The following is a 14,935-nucleotide window of genomic DNA, read 5'->3' as shown; positions in this document are numbered from 1 at the left end:
ACCCACATTTTCTGTAGTTTTGTCAAAGATGCATTTTGACAACTTGAGTTCACACATTTATAGCATCTTAGACACCTCTTCAAGTTTTTCATAAATGTTATTATATGTATTATTACATCAGCAGATAACATGCCGTCAGCACCATGTCTCAATCCTGTCTTTAAAGAAGACATTAAAGTCGCACTTTTTGTCCAATTAGAAATTACTGCATGTCTATTTACATATAAGTCAATATGCATAGCAGGGAAATGTTTATTCTCACTGGAATTTTTGTATAAATGTCTAAATTTATTAATCTGAACAGAACAGAGGCCTGAGGAGTCAGTGGGAATGTAACGCAGTGTTTTTTAACAAGGTACACTTTTTTTTTACACTGGAAAAAATCACAATGTACACCACAAACCAGAAATGTTTTTAAAAAAAAGCCTACATTAGTTATATAATGTCCATTTTGTCAAAATCTCTTGAATAGAAACCAGATAAACACAAGAGAAACTAATTTCATGATCTTTCACTCTACTTTTTAAGCCAGTTAGGTGTAACGGGATCATTTCTCGTGGCACAGTGGTTGAAAAACACTGAGCATATACGAGAAGAAAAAAAAAGAAGAAAAAAAAGCAAAATGAGACACAAAAGATGTCATCATAATGTGACAGATTTTAATGGGACGTGAGATTCAACATCATCTGAGAATTTTATTGTATTTTATTTTATTTTATTGTCAGTCTGCATTGTATGAAACAAGTAGTGGGGGGGCTTATCTGCACCCAGGGGGTTGTTGTTTCATAAACCGTCCATTCATGAAATCTATTACATGATGTCGTCTGTCAATATTAGACAATTATTGATTTAGATTTTGTCTGATTTTTCAGTAAAATATTTTAAATAGGTTTATCAGAGGAAAGGCTTCTGGTGCTGGGTTACTTTGAAGGCCTCTATTTGCAGCCACTAGAGAAAATGTATGTGAGGTGGGCGGGAGGGGAGTAAAAATTAAAATTCCTCTTTGGCCTGCTGTCAACCTGCGCCTGCTGACTGCTCAGAGGAGCTGCTGCGTGATGGGATTCCTAATGACACTGCAGCAGCCATTGCCACGAATGGCTTTGACTTGATTTATTTCTCCTTTTACAGCCCCCCCACCACCACCTTCACCACCCACCCACTTCTGCTCCCCCTCCTTCTTCCACCCCAAATGTTGCCATTCAAGCATTCAGTATCTGTCTCTGTCTTCCTCCCCCTCTGTCTTCATAGACACATACTTTGTGCACAAGGGATACAATCTCCTCTTCAGCACCGTGCCAGTGGCAGGAAACATCTGTCTCTAGGACCTCCTGCCACACAGCGTTAGAGTCAGGAAGGGTCGCTCAATCCACTGGCCAGTCAGAGAAGGCCTGTGGGCAGAGCAGGCCCGGACTGGCTGAGATGTAAGGGCGTCCAGCCGGAAACTTGTCCCCGGGTCTATCCTGCTTTGCCTGCCTCTTGCAATTTGTATGTTTGCATGCAAGATTTTGCAGGCGTAGACGGGGATTTTGTAGGTCAGAGGGCACCAAAGCATAACACAGACATCTAAAGGCTGCTTCTTTGTGTCCTCTCTCTGTTTTATGTCTTTTCCAGACTGTCTATGATGCCTGTGCCTCTCTGTTTGACTTCTGGAAACACATGCCACGCACAATCTTTCATGTGCGGTGCTCATTCTTGCAGTAGTGAGTTACTGGTTATGGATGCATCCCTGTGCTCAGTAACTGTTTGACCAGTTTTAATCTCCTTACATTTAGACTGTTTAAATTGTCTCAGTTCAGTTAAGTTTCTATTTACTTAACCAAAGTGGAATGCTATCAGAGGCAGCAGGCAGCAGTCTGCCACTCACACAGCAGATATCTCCTTCATGCAGCGATGGCTTCGATAAGAGGGAAAAGTACTGTTTAATCAAACAGTGGAGGGAATGGGGGTGAGCACAGGGAGCCTGAGATGGATTGTTCCAACTATTCATGAATCCATCACAGGGTTTGTGCTCACAGCACTATTTTTTTTTTTCATTTTATTTTATTTTTTCATTCCGTTTTGGAAAACTTGATTTACTTCACTGGGTTACACTGCCAACACTAAGCAAATGTCTTCATATTATATTTTGTTGCAAAGAAACTTTGTTGTTGCTGTTCACACTGAAATGATCCAAAATGTAAACAGGAAATTGCTGCAGCATTACAAAATTTAACATAACCAAAAGTCTCATGATGCAGAATATATCAAACGTAACTGGAATTGCTTTGTTAATCTGCTGTTTCACACATGTAGATTGACATAGCTGGATAAATGTGTTTTTTTTACATAGCAGTGTACACGTAGTTTACTGTAAAACAACTTATCAGACAATGCTTATTTAACCAACAGCATCATTTTGTATTACAGATTTCAATCATTTTTTAGTTTGCTTTTATAAGAATCATGTTTCCATCTCGTTAGGTCACACATGCAACTCATATGTCATATTATTTAACCATCTACAAGGCTAGGTGCAATTAATCAGCAATATGTTCTTCTTCAGTTCCTACTGGTTGGTGTTAAAACTCCACACCAACTGGTTAATACAAGAGCAACCTTTTGATGAGAAGTAAAACTGTTGCTTTCATTCACGCTCCTACAGTAACCACAGCTCTGAGATTCTAATAACACAAAGAAAGTATAAATCTTATTTGGATCATTTTCGATTTCTCCAGAGTAAAATATTGGAATTATTCTAACTTATACTTAGAACGGACTTCTCAAACTTCTTAAAACATGTAAACCTGCTAACAAAATGGACAATACCATACCCCCTCTTATGTAATTTACTTCATCTTTATGACCAAGGCAATAATTATATACAAATTAAACAAACAGATGTAAAGAATTTCTTCTCTTCTTGCCACAGTCTCTTCCTGGCCACGCCAGATAAATATTTGCCACTGTCACTAATGGAGGTCAGCATGTTTCTGAAGAGGCCAGTTGCAGTCAAAGTGCTGAATACTGTCTGCTTCACTTATTTTAGATTTGTGTACCATATTTTAAGAATGTAAAAATAAAGAATTTATTATGATTAAAGTAATTGGAATATAGTTATATCTACTTTCTCATTTAATCTAACTACCCTTATTGTGTAATCTGATTACATGTATCGTGTTGCTGTTGTGTGACAACTCCATCAGTGCAGTAAATCTTCATTTTAATAATTCATTTCAAAGTGTCTGGTGATCCACTATGTAAATATTTGTTTCTTTTCTTTCTTTTTGAGTTTCTGGTGAGCAGGTGCAGCAACCTCCCAGTGCGAACGTCTCAGTTCTGCTTTCTCTGCCTGATTTTCAACCCTTCAGTTTCTTTTATCTTGAACTTTTCTCATTTTTCTTCCTTAACTCTATTACTTTTTCTCCCTCAGTCACTCCATTTCGATATCTGTAAGTGTCCCTCTCATTCCACATCCATCCATCTTTCCCCTGCCCTTTTCAGGGGGTGCTGTATTTATCATCTTTATACCTGGAGGTTTGAGGATCGTGTATTGGCCTGATAGATGAGCCAACCACTGATGTGCAACCACCTCAGGAGACACAAACCAGACAGCTATTTAGTAGCTGAACAAGACACATTGCTTTTCTTGTATTGTTTTCAAACTGCAAAATGTGTGAGAGTGTGTGATGGGGGTGGAAAGAGGGAGGATTAAGAGGAGGAGAGAAAACAAAACAAAACACATCGACACACACTCCTTGGCTGTCCAGAAAAATGCAGTGACTTTGCAGGAGATGGGCCATTATCTATCTACAGTGTGTCTCTATGTTGTTGACAAATCAATGACTCTGTCAGTGATGACTCTGTGCTACAACAAGCATAAAGCACTCAGGCAGTCTTCCTGCTGTGGAGACTGTAGTGAGGGAGCACTTGGGGCAAGGGTACTCATAGCCAGGGTGTGTGTGTGTGTGTGTGTGTGTGTGTGTGTGTGTGTGTGTGTGTGTGTGTGTGTGTGTGTGTGTGTGTGTGTGTGTGTGTGTGTGTGTGTGTGTGTGTGTGTGTGTGTGTGTGTTAGTATTGGCACAAAGAGCTCTCGTGTTACCTGTTTGTTTTTTCTTTACTGGTGTGCAGGTGTGAGTGTAAAAATTTAATGCAGATGCACAGGAGCTGCTCATGAAATCTTTATGCCATTGATCAAATTTTATGAATCATACAAACAATTCCTGAGGCAAAAATATTAACATTAATTAGAATCTCTCAGCCTGATCCAGACACTTCTCTGATTTCTGAAGGCACCAAGGAGAGTGTGTATATGAATGTTCCTCTTTACTGCCATTCTGGAAATCCTTTAGTGTGATATTTGACTTTCAACTTGTCAAGGCTGCTCCATAAGATCATTTAACAGACCAGACTTTATCAAACAGGATTTAAAAGAAACTTTAACAAGTTCCACAGCTGCAAAATTGGGCTATTTGATCATTATATTTTGGATGATAATTATTTGCCATATTATGTTCTTATTATTGGAATAACACAGAATTTAAAAAAAAAAAATATTGGATAAATAAAATTTTGTTTGGCCTTTGCCAGTTTGGTTGTGATACAGTTTGGACAATGAAAACAGATTACACACTGAGGGAGTTCAACTTATATTATTGAATATGAGGAGGAGTAGAAAAACACACAGCATAGTTTCAGACACAATCAAATCTGAGTAATTCGAGTTTTTAAACAGAGGAAAAGAGAAAAGAAAGAATGCAATGATGGGTTCAGTGTCCAAGCAGCTGTAAGCACAACTGTACACAGCAAATGACATCTCATGCCAAATTGTAAAATACCTTCACCAGTCCTGAGAGAAAAAGCCGAACAGACTCTCTACCACTGGCTTTTGCCTTTAAGCAAGGCATTGTTGTATCAAACTCTGCCTTCCATAAGCTTTTCCTCAGTCTGTTTGCTTTTTTATAGTCATTATTAGTTTGTTTGTTTGTTTTTTTTTAATTTAGCTCTTACCCACTAAAAGTTAAAGTCAGAAGGTAACATGTTAGCATGTTGGCTGCAGTTTGCATCACATGCCACTGCCTTAAAACAATGTTTCATCACAATATACAAATCTTTGTTATAAAACTATTACACATGATATGTGTGGACACATGTTAACTTGGCTGGAACCATGATTCACACTGGGGACTTTAATTAAGTCCCAAATGTTGGAGAAACTTGTGTGATCTCAACTTATTCCAGCTTGTTGTTTATGAATGTGTAACAACACAATAATCCGTTCAAGCAGAAAAATAGCAAGGAAGTTGTGTATGAAGACACATTTGTGCCAAAATGCACATATTCACCTTCATAGTTGTGGTTGACACGCAACATGCATGCTGAGACCGTGATATGCTTCAGTGGGTATCTGTAGAGAAATCATCTTTTTGGGGAAAGTGGGTGTCATCACATGTTGTGGGTGGAATGTAATGAGCTAGCCAAGAATTCAGCAAGACTCCTCCAAAATGGAGGGGGGGGAGATGAGTGGAGTTTGACTGACAGTATGTCAGAAAGCTCCCTGTGGCAGGTGCCAGGGGCAGGTCGCTAGGGCGAGAGTGCTGTTAACCATACGGATATAAACGCCTGGCTGCTGTTTTCATGCACCCTCTTATTGCTCATAAGCCCAGTGGTTTGTCACCTGGCTAAAGGAAGCAGAGGTAGAATATCACTGAATGGTGATGCTGCTTTCAGATCTTCTTTTTCAGTGACAAACAGCTGTTTTTTTTTTCGTTTTTTTTTTCTCCTTAGCTGTTAATCGGATGTTCACAAGCTTCATTGTTGTTTTTCAAAGTTTTTGTTTCGTGGTCTGTGGTGCAAAGTTATCAGTGTGGGTATGTAACACATGGGTGTTATATTTTGAGCCAGTAGGTTAAAGAGGAAAAAGTTGCAAGACTTTGTGGGTTCCAGACTTGCTTTTGTTGTTTGTGCTGTCTGTTTCACTTTTTTTAAACTTTAGATATAGTCTCACACCTGAACATATTAACGTGAAACCTGAAAACTGTTTTTTCACCACAATCTTCAGGCTCTTAAATTGTTCCATGCCCACATCAGCCTTTGGAAACCACATCTGTATTTCATAGAAAATGAAAGCCATACATGCAAAAAAAAAAAAAATCTGAAATTGTTGTCAAGCATCCAACATGTTACATGCCTTCTTTTGCAGATTGTATCATCCTTATGTTTGCATTTTGTGATTTTGTCACAGATGTGATATGGGGCACCCTGTGCTTATTTGGGCACATAATGCCCCATACATGTCATTGGTTTGGTTTTGGCCCCAAAATCCTTCAGTTTGCTATCAAAACTAAAACTTTATGCCAAAAATTTTAACCAAAATTGTTTGGTTAGAGAGAGAAAAAGATTGTGATCTGATTTACTCATGTCAATTCCAAATTCTTGTAAGTAAATGTAACTGTAAATGTTTACTATAATCATGCAAAAACAAACATTTTCAGCCTGTCTCCTTAAAATGAGAAAAACTAACCATTTAATACCTGTTTCAAGAAATAAACAGAAAATTATTGTCAAATGTCTAAAATCTTTAAATCTAAAAGCAAGCACAGAATGTGTGTAACATCAACCAGTAAGAAAAAATGTCAGAGATTACTTCATGAAAACTACTTAATTGTATTCTGCAACTACAAAGAAATGTCCAAATTTCTGTAAATAATACTTACAACTAAAACAGGACAAATGATTCATTTTTGTACAATAGACTTGATTCATCTTTATGTGACTGAATATTTCTTTTTGATCTTCAGAGCGTTGGAAAAGTGTTAATGTCGAACAGGTAAATATCTTGTATTGCTTAACGGTACACCAACAGAACAGCTTCACTATTATGGATACATTACTGGATAAATTCTGAACTGGTCTTGAGGTTAAAGAAAAAGATTTGACAAATATCTCATGATTGTTCTCCATTTATTTTCCTTTTGATATAAAGGAAAAAATTTAGTGTGCTTTTTTAATTGTAACTGAGCAGTTCGGATGTTGTTTTGAGTACATCTTTGACTGACCACAAATCCTTACTTAGAAAGTATAATACAACCATCATATCTATTCACAAAAAACGAAACCAAAGGGATTTTTCAAATACCGTTCACAATAAAAATGAAATAAATCTAAATCTAAAGTCAGTGCAACACAACCAGGACACAAGATACACCGGCTACTTGTGTTGTTTGATTTTATTCCATTTACTAATGAGCAAATTTTAGGCAGCATCCGAGGTCAACAAGCCAATACCGAGTGTAGACTGGTGTATTTGCACGTTCCTCCAGGATATATACCCCCACCCCCTGTCCAAAATTAGAACGCTCTGTGATTTTAACTGAACAGAAAGTAACAGGGAGGCAGATTGGCACTAAACATAAAAATACTGTAGCTGTAATTTCCCACTGATAGCATTTGATCAAAGCTCGGGGACAGAGAGAGGATAGCAACAGAGAGGGAGGACAGGGGAGGTGAAGGGGTTAAAAACGAACAAAACCGGCAGCACAGGCAAGAAGACAAGTGTCAACTGCGACAGGAAAAAGACGGAGGCTGCCCGTGTGCCTGTCTCCTCCACCCAACCCCCTCCACCCCGTCCTCCTCCCATCTGCAGACAAGCATATGTGGGCTGACAACATGACATTGCCAGTGAAGAGAGGGAGGAAGAGGAAGGACCCTGAGCCTCGGGTAGGCCTGACATCCAGAACTCTGACAGCTGATGGAGGCTAACATACAAACACACACAAATACACACACACTTTGAAACCGCACTCCATTCAAAGAGCCATGCAGAAACCTTCCCCAACTCTTCTCCACCCCATGGCCTGCTTCTCTTTGCACCATCTCTCTCTTCTTCCACTGGGCTCCCAAAACTCTCCTGCCTCTATTTTGTTTCACTTCAGAAGAAACTCTGACTCTTACACTCATTTCAATACAAAAAAATGTGCTCTACAATTGCAGCACCACAGTGATGATGTTGCACAAGTTCACAGAGATTTGTGGGGTTAAACTGATGCTTTTGCTTCCCCTCCTGACCCAGCTGTTTTCATATCCAGTGTTTAACAACCAAATCAAGAAGTGAGGGAGACAAAAATGTTCTGATTAGTTATTGTGAGCAAATAGTAGCAAGTTCTCTCTCTATGTGTGTATTGTCATTTTGTCTTTAATCCCTTGAATTAGGTCTCAAAGCCCTGATACCCCCATGGGATTTGGTGGACATATGAGCACACTTAGCTGATCAATTGGCTTTTTAAGGTGATTATGTGCAGATAACATCACTTTGAGTCTGTTAGTTTGCAGTAATCTAGTCTGTTTTTCTGCTGAAATGTCTGGGTTACTCTTTAAAAAGAAGTAGTGAATGTTTACATCATTGTTCTGTGAAGAAAAGAAAGGAGAATGTGGGCATTTAATATAAGAGGGGAAAATGATGTATGGGTGTGTGCTGCCTGTACATGTACAGTGAGACAGACAACCACCTTGGGATGCGATGTCATCGATTGAACTGCAAGAAGAGCCCTATTATCTCTAGCCATGGTTCAAGTGGGGGAGTCAAGTGTGTCATATGTGTTGGCTCTAATTGGCATCCCACCCTGGTGGAAGCTGACTGGAGGTGAAGGCTGATCCGCAGTTACTCAACCAACTCCTTCTTTCACATCCTGACCTCCTCCAGACCTCCTCGAAAAGTGTTACATGTGCTCCTGAAAGGTTTCCGGTCACTGTTATTACCTTCTTAGACAAAGGCGTTATAGGAAGTGTAAATGAATGAAATACAGATATATGTTCAAAATAACCTAAAAATAATGTAAAAAAAAAATTAGTCTGGAGATTAGTTGAGGTTCTGCGCACCTTCCTCTATGTTATTTTTCATTGTACCTCCCGCAGTGTTAATGTGGTCTACTACTGCCCTCTGCTGGTGGAAATACTTCAAACACAAAGTAGAAAACATTTGGTTGCTGTTGTTTGTTTCCTTTTGTGTGTGTGTGTGTGTGTGTGTGTGTGTGTGTGTGTGTGTGTGTGTGTGTGTGTGTGTGTGTGTGTGTGTGTGTGTTGGGGGGAGGGGGCTTGAGAATAGTTTAAATTGATGCATATTTAGCAGTATTATTTCTCATTACAATATTAATACCAACAAAAGGAATTTCCTGAAATGTACTTAATTGCATTTTTAGAAATACACCAGAGCTCATGTTATTGTACATCTGCAATGAACATTTATAGTTTTAGATATTTAAAAGTAACAATGTTTCAGCCACTTTCTGAGTGTTTGCTCGGTCACATAAGAAATAAAGCAAACTGCTTTTCATTCATTCATTCATTTTCCGAACCGCTTATTCCAATTCAGGGTCGCGGGGAAGCTGGAGTCTATCCCAGCCGGCTTTGGGCGACAGGCAGGGTACACCCTGGACAGCTCGCCAGTCCATCGCAGCAAACTGCTTTTGTTATACAGTATTCTATTTGTGGTTAGTTTGTTTTTAATAATTTTAATGCCTTTACTACAGATTCATAATGAAAAAAAAACACATTTGTATATTGTTTTTAACTCATTTTTAATTTTTTTTTTTGTCCTGTTTAGCATTATAGCAGGCAGAATTAAGGTTTGGCTTTATGGATGTAAGGCCCCTTTTGATACTTCGCTATTAAGCTTTATTTTGAAACTACTCCGTTGCTGAAATTACATATCCAAGTGTTATACTAACACCGCTCATTACAGTAAAGCTTGGTTTTCAAATGTTTCACCACCAGAACTGTGTTTCACTGCAGTGATGTTGTACAAAAAATAGGTACAGGTTTCCTCTGCCTCCTTCCATCGTTCATCATTAACAGTGTTACTGTCTGCCCGTTGAGCCAGACAGCTACCAGGTTGGGTTCTTATTTCCTAACCAGTAGGGCTCCCAGTCACCTGTGTGCTCAGTGGAATATTTGATTGAGTCTTGACTTCAGCTTCTAGAGCACCACAGGTCGTCCTCCCTATTATCCCCTCAGTGGGACTGTGCATGAACAAGCCATTGAAACTTATAAGGTCATTTTGTCGTTTTCTGCTCAGACTAATGTTTTTCAGAAACTCCAAGGTGAAAAAGTTGTAAAGGACCCAAATGAATCATTTGCATGTTTTTGATATTTAACTGTGTTTCTGGATCTCATCAGCGTTGGAGTCCTTTTGTAAGAAAACTACCTTTATATAATATAAGTGTGATAGTTAAATCTCACACTAATTCCAGTTGCATGTCAACCTAAACTGCAGTACACGATGCTGAACAAGCTGCAGTGCAAACCAGCAAGTATTGTGAGTTCAGGGGACTGCAGTAGTCCCCCTACAGCAGGGAACATTATTTAAAGTGTAAAGTTAGCAAAGTGTGACACAAAGAGAAATCAATAGCCAACCTTACAGCCTACAGTTGTCTTTAGCATTTTTCAGACTATTTTAAGAAACTGGACTGGGAGGCACTGGACAGCTCTATTAGCTGTTGTCAGTCTGACACGCGCGGCAGCAAATTAAACCAGTAAAACAGCAATGTCTTGAGGATTTTCATGCACACACAGAAGCAAAAGAATAAAGGTATCCTGGTACATTGTCTATATTCAGATTTATCAAAATTTTTCACAACCCACCGCGGCACTGTAATTAGTCATTTAGCAGGACAGTCCCAAATACATGTGCAAAGCAACATGTCACGCACATGTCATGATGAAGAGGAGGATCCTGTACTGGTCATATCAGTCATTTTAACTTTATGTAATCTGAGTGTTTTTGACTTGTAGATCAAACTAAATGCAGAGCAGATAACCAACATTAGCATGAGAAGATGGCAAGTGCTGGAGGAAAGAAGTGAGCGCATCACTTCTGTAGATTTAAAGGATCTACTGATTCCCATGAGAACTGAATTCAACACAGTCTCACATCAAATGGTGAAGCATCACCAAAGTCATGGTTGGTGTTCTTTCTCTTTTCATTTCATACAACATCAGCAGGCTGCATGCATTTCATGACACTATCTTGTGAACGTGTTTACCAGCTCTGACAGGTGCGAAGGTGTTTATTTAGAAGTTAGAGGATGTGACGATGAACTGAAGTTAAACTTCCAATCCAGTTTACGCCTCATCTTTGTGCCTCAAACCAAGCTAATGGGAATTTATCTCATCTGAAAAATACTTTATTAATACCAAGAAGGGAAATTATTTAAGAAAATAAAGAATTTGTAATCATTATTAGTCATCTTAAATAGGTAAGTATGAAGCGTTAAAGCTGTGGGCAGGAATGACATCATGCAACATAAATGGACCCACTCCATTGTTTATTCACCGTATTTGGCAAATGATGTGCAGTGTTTTTCAATGTGTTGACCACTTTTTGCAACAGTATTTTTGCATAATCAGTCTCAGGGTCTCCAGAACAGTCCCCAGCTTTTCTAACCATCAAACATCAAACATAGCAGAGTCCACTTCCTATAGATGGTCTCAGTGTTGCATTTGCATTTCATTGTGTCATCCAGCAGAACATTCAGCTGTCTGTATTCTTTCACCACGTTTGTGCTGAAACTAACCATAGTCACCACTTGTCTGGCTGTAAAGCTTCTCAGAGCTTCAAATGCATTTTGATGTTTCAATTCTCCTTTTTCATGCTCTCTGAATGAGGAGCCCTATCTGCAAAACATGTGAACATGCTGTGAGCACAAAGAAATTCCCAGTTCAAGATTTCTAAAAGTTGTTTTGATCTAAGGTGCTTTTAAACTCATAGATTAGATTATGCTTCCACTTCCTTTCATCATTGTTTTCACACCGATGCAGTGATGCAGGCTGGTTTTTTTTTTTTTTTTTTTTTTTTTTTTTTACCAGCAGTAGGCAGCAGAGTGTTGTCTCTTGAGTCTGGAAATGTTTTTGAAATGTAAACTGGGTAAACTCCAGCTAGTATCAACTTTGGACCTAGTGGAACTTATTAGAACCACACTTGAACCCACTTTCAAGCAAAACAGTGACTTTAGCTGTATGCAGTCTCTGTGAGAGCAGTTTACTAATCTGTGCGGGGGTTCAAGGAAGTGAAAAATCAGGATGGCTCCTGCCAACTGCCTCTAACTCAAATGACAGAGACAGGTGCTATAAAATCAGCCCTTTATACCAGAACTCTCACACATACTGGCACATGAAAGCATGCAGACACCCACTCAGCACACAGTCGCCCTGCCAACTCACTTATTTCCTTGCTCTACTTTGCTGCATGGGAGTTACAGGACTGTACTATCAATAGTATCACTGCAACTGTAATGCTACATCTGTAACTTTGATTATATATATAAACCAAAAAAGGTGCCTAATAAGAGTTTTTGTTGCTTAAAATGGTTTAACTGTCGAAACATTTTTGACCTGTGAACACAATTTAAGAGTGTGTTTTTTACACCTAAATAAAATAGAGATCTGGATCGCATTTTCTCCATCTATCTATCCCATAATCCTCATAACATGTCTCCTCACTCCCATCCAGCTTAGTGAGCAACCCCTTCCTTTAGCAGGGAGTGTTATGGTTTCCCAGCACACTTGGTTTGCATCGATCATGGCAGCTTTTCAGTCAAATTTTAAGCATCCCTGAAATGGTAATCGCTGCTTTGACATCCCCTGTGGAGCACCATAGATCTTCATCATCTGTTTTGACAGAGTGTTCAAAATAGCTTGAGATCAAAGGGGTTCTGGCTGATTGTGGTGAATGCGCAAAGGCATCACACACACACATACACACGCAGTAGATGGAGAGGTTACATATGTAGCCTCAGAACACAAGACTTGAGCTGGACCACCGTTAAAGTGGCGTGTGGTGCCATCAGCTGAGCCTAAAGGGTTGAAATACCAGTTTCTGCTGGTGTGAATGCTCAGAAGAGATACTGGTGTTCTAGTTTTGGTCTGGATATGGACACTTTGGTTTTTGCAGATGCTTGAATAAGAAAATATTTCCCAAACTGTCATACTTTTTACTGTAAAGCAACCGTCCACAATTAGCTGGTCTGGAAAAAGTCCAACTTGTGCTGAATGTGGCTGGATCTGCGTCGCAGCTTACATGACGCACACAAAGAAGAGAAAGCCAGCTCTTTTTTTTTTTAATTTTTTTTTTTTAGTATTGTTTTTAACTTCTTTCAAACTAAATGTAATGTTTAAGGCCTTGAACTGAAGTTTTCTAATGCACAATCCTAGCTTCTGCAATTTGCACTCATACAATGGATTGTAAATGATCATTCCAAAGTGACTGCAGTAAAGGAAAAAAAAAGCTGCTCTAACTCCTTAGTCTGTTACCAGACAATGGGGCTTCAGGCCATTTTGTTAGAGCCATGAAACCAAGAAAGACAGATAGATTAGGAAACAAGATGACTGGAAGTGGGAAAGGAAATCATGTTTTTGTTGTTGAAAACTTGAGGCGACACACAGGACAGTAGCATGACTAGTCTTACAACCATGCATCATGTGGCTCCCATACATATTGCCTTTTCTTTTTAATATATTATGAGATATGTAGATTGCTTTTTTTTTTTTTTAGTGTGGTTTCATGGCACCACACTTTGTTCATATTACAGCATCATGCCCACTTGTAACATATTGTTGACAGATACCATGGATAAGAAGGGACCATTGTTTTGTTTTACAGAATTTATTTTTTATCTATAAAAGAAATTGAAACTGCTAAAAATTTAATTCTATAAGTTTTTAATAGTTTCTCAGAGTCATAACTCCAGAGGTTTTCCTCCTCCTGAACACCACCTTACGGACCATGTTTTCATGCCACTTCAAAATTACCTGCAACTGCATGTAAATGATGTGACATCCAGCTGTCATGAGAGAAGTTGTTCGTGAACTATAAAAACTAAATCCATGAAGACACAATTTTTAAAAAAAAAAAAAAAAAAGCACATTTCATCCCCAACAATTACTGCTTCCTTAACCAAGTAGCCTTTGATTTCTAACTCTAACTTAGTGCAGCGATACCCTAAAGCTAACCAGTGATTAAATAAAAATGTGTCAAGGGGATTGTGGAAGCGTAGAGATGCGGACCCAAACACAGCGATGCAAAGTAGATGCTAAGAATCTTGTTTTAATGAATAAACCAAGACAGATGACTACAACACAACGAACCAGCAACTCTAAACTACAACTGAGGGGTATAAATACACAGAAAACACAAGACACAGGTGAAATGGATGAAATAAATGGATGCAGGTGAACTAACAAACGGAGACAAAGCTAAACAGGAAAAACTCCTAAATAAAAGAGGAAACCAGAACTGAGAAAATGCACGAAACCACCACACCATGACAAAACGTTTTGGTAGTGTCATGTGATTAACTGGATGCAACTGAGAAGTGAAAAACATTTGCAGAATGTCAGCCCTGGACATATGAATGATGGAAAGCACAGGGTAACTGCACCATCCAGCCCCGTTATTTCTTCCTCTTTGTGATGACTTAGTGGCTTGTTAAAGGAAACTCTTGAGTTTGACATGTTGTGATGTGAGAAACACACATATGGGCCTTCTCTACGTCCTGCCTCTTGCACGGCCCACACTTTTAAGGATGTTATGGGTCACATTCAAGGGGATGAAGAAAACCGTTATTGCAGCTGAAAGGCTTTTGAGACAAGCTACTCGTGTTTATTTTTAGATTATTTCAATTGACGGGCATTAAATTCAGATTATACATCTAGTAAATAAACACTGGGAATTCTTAGTTTTAGTGTTCAGTGTGTGATTTTAGTTTCTGGTAAATGTGGCCGTTAAATGGTTATTCACATTTTACACCATGTCACTACTTTTTGTAAACAAAAGTTGCTCGTAACTAAATCTGCTTTTTTAAAAAAGAAAAAATCACATTAAAAATGATCTATGCATTTAAGCGGAACAGATATAATGTAATATCTTCTGATCTTTTGGATTTATTCCCCTTTTCTCCCCTTTTCT

The sequence above is a fragment of the Telmatherina bonti genome (assembly GCF_933228915.1).
Source record: "Telmatherina bonti genome assembly, chromosome: 1".
In the NCBI taxonomy this organism is placed as follows: domain Eukaryota; kingdom Metazoa; phylum Chordata; class Actinopteri; order Atheriniformes; family Telmatherinidae; genus Telmatherina; species Telmatherina bonti.
This window is presented reverse-complemented; position numbering follows the sequence as displayed.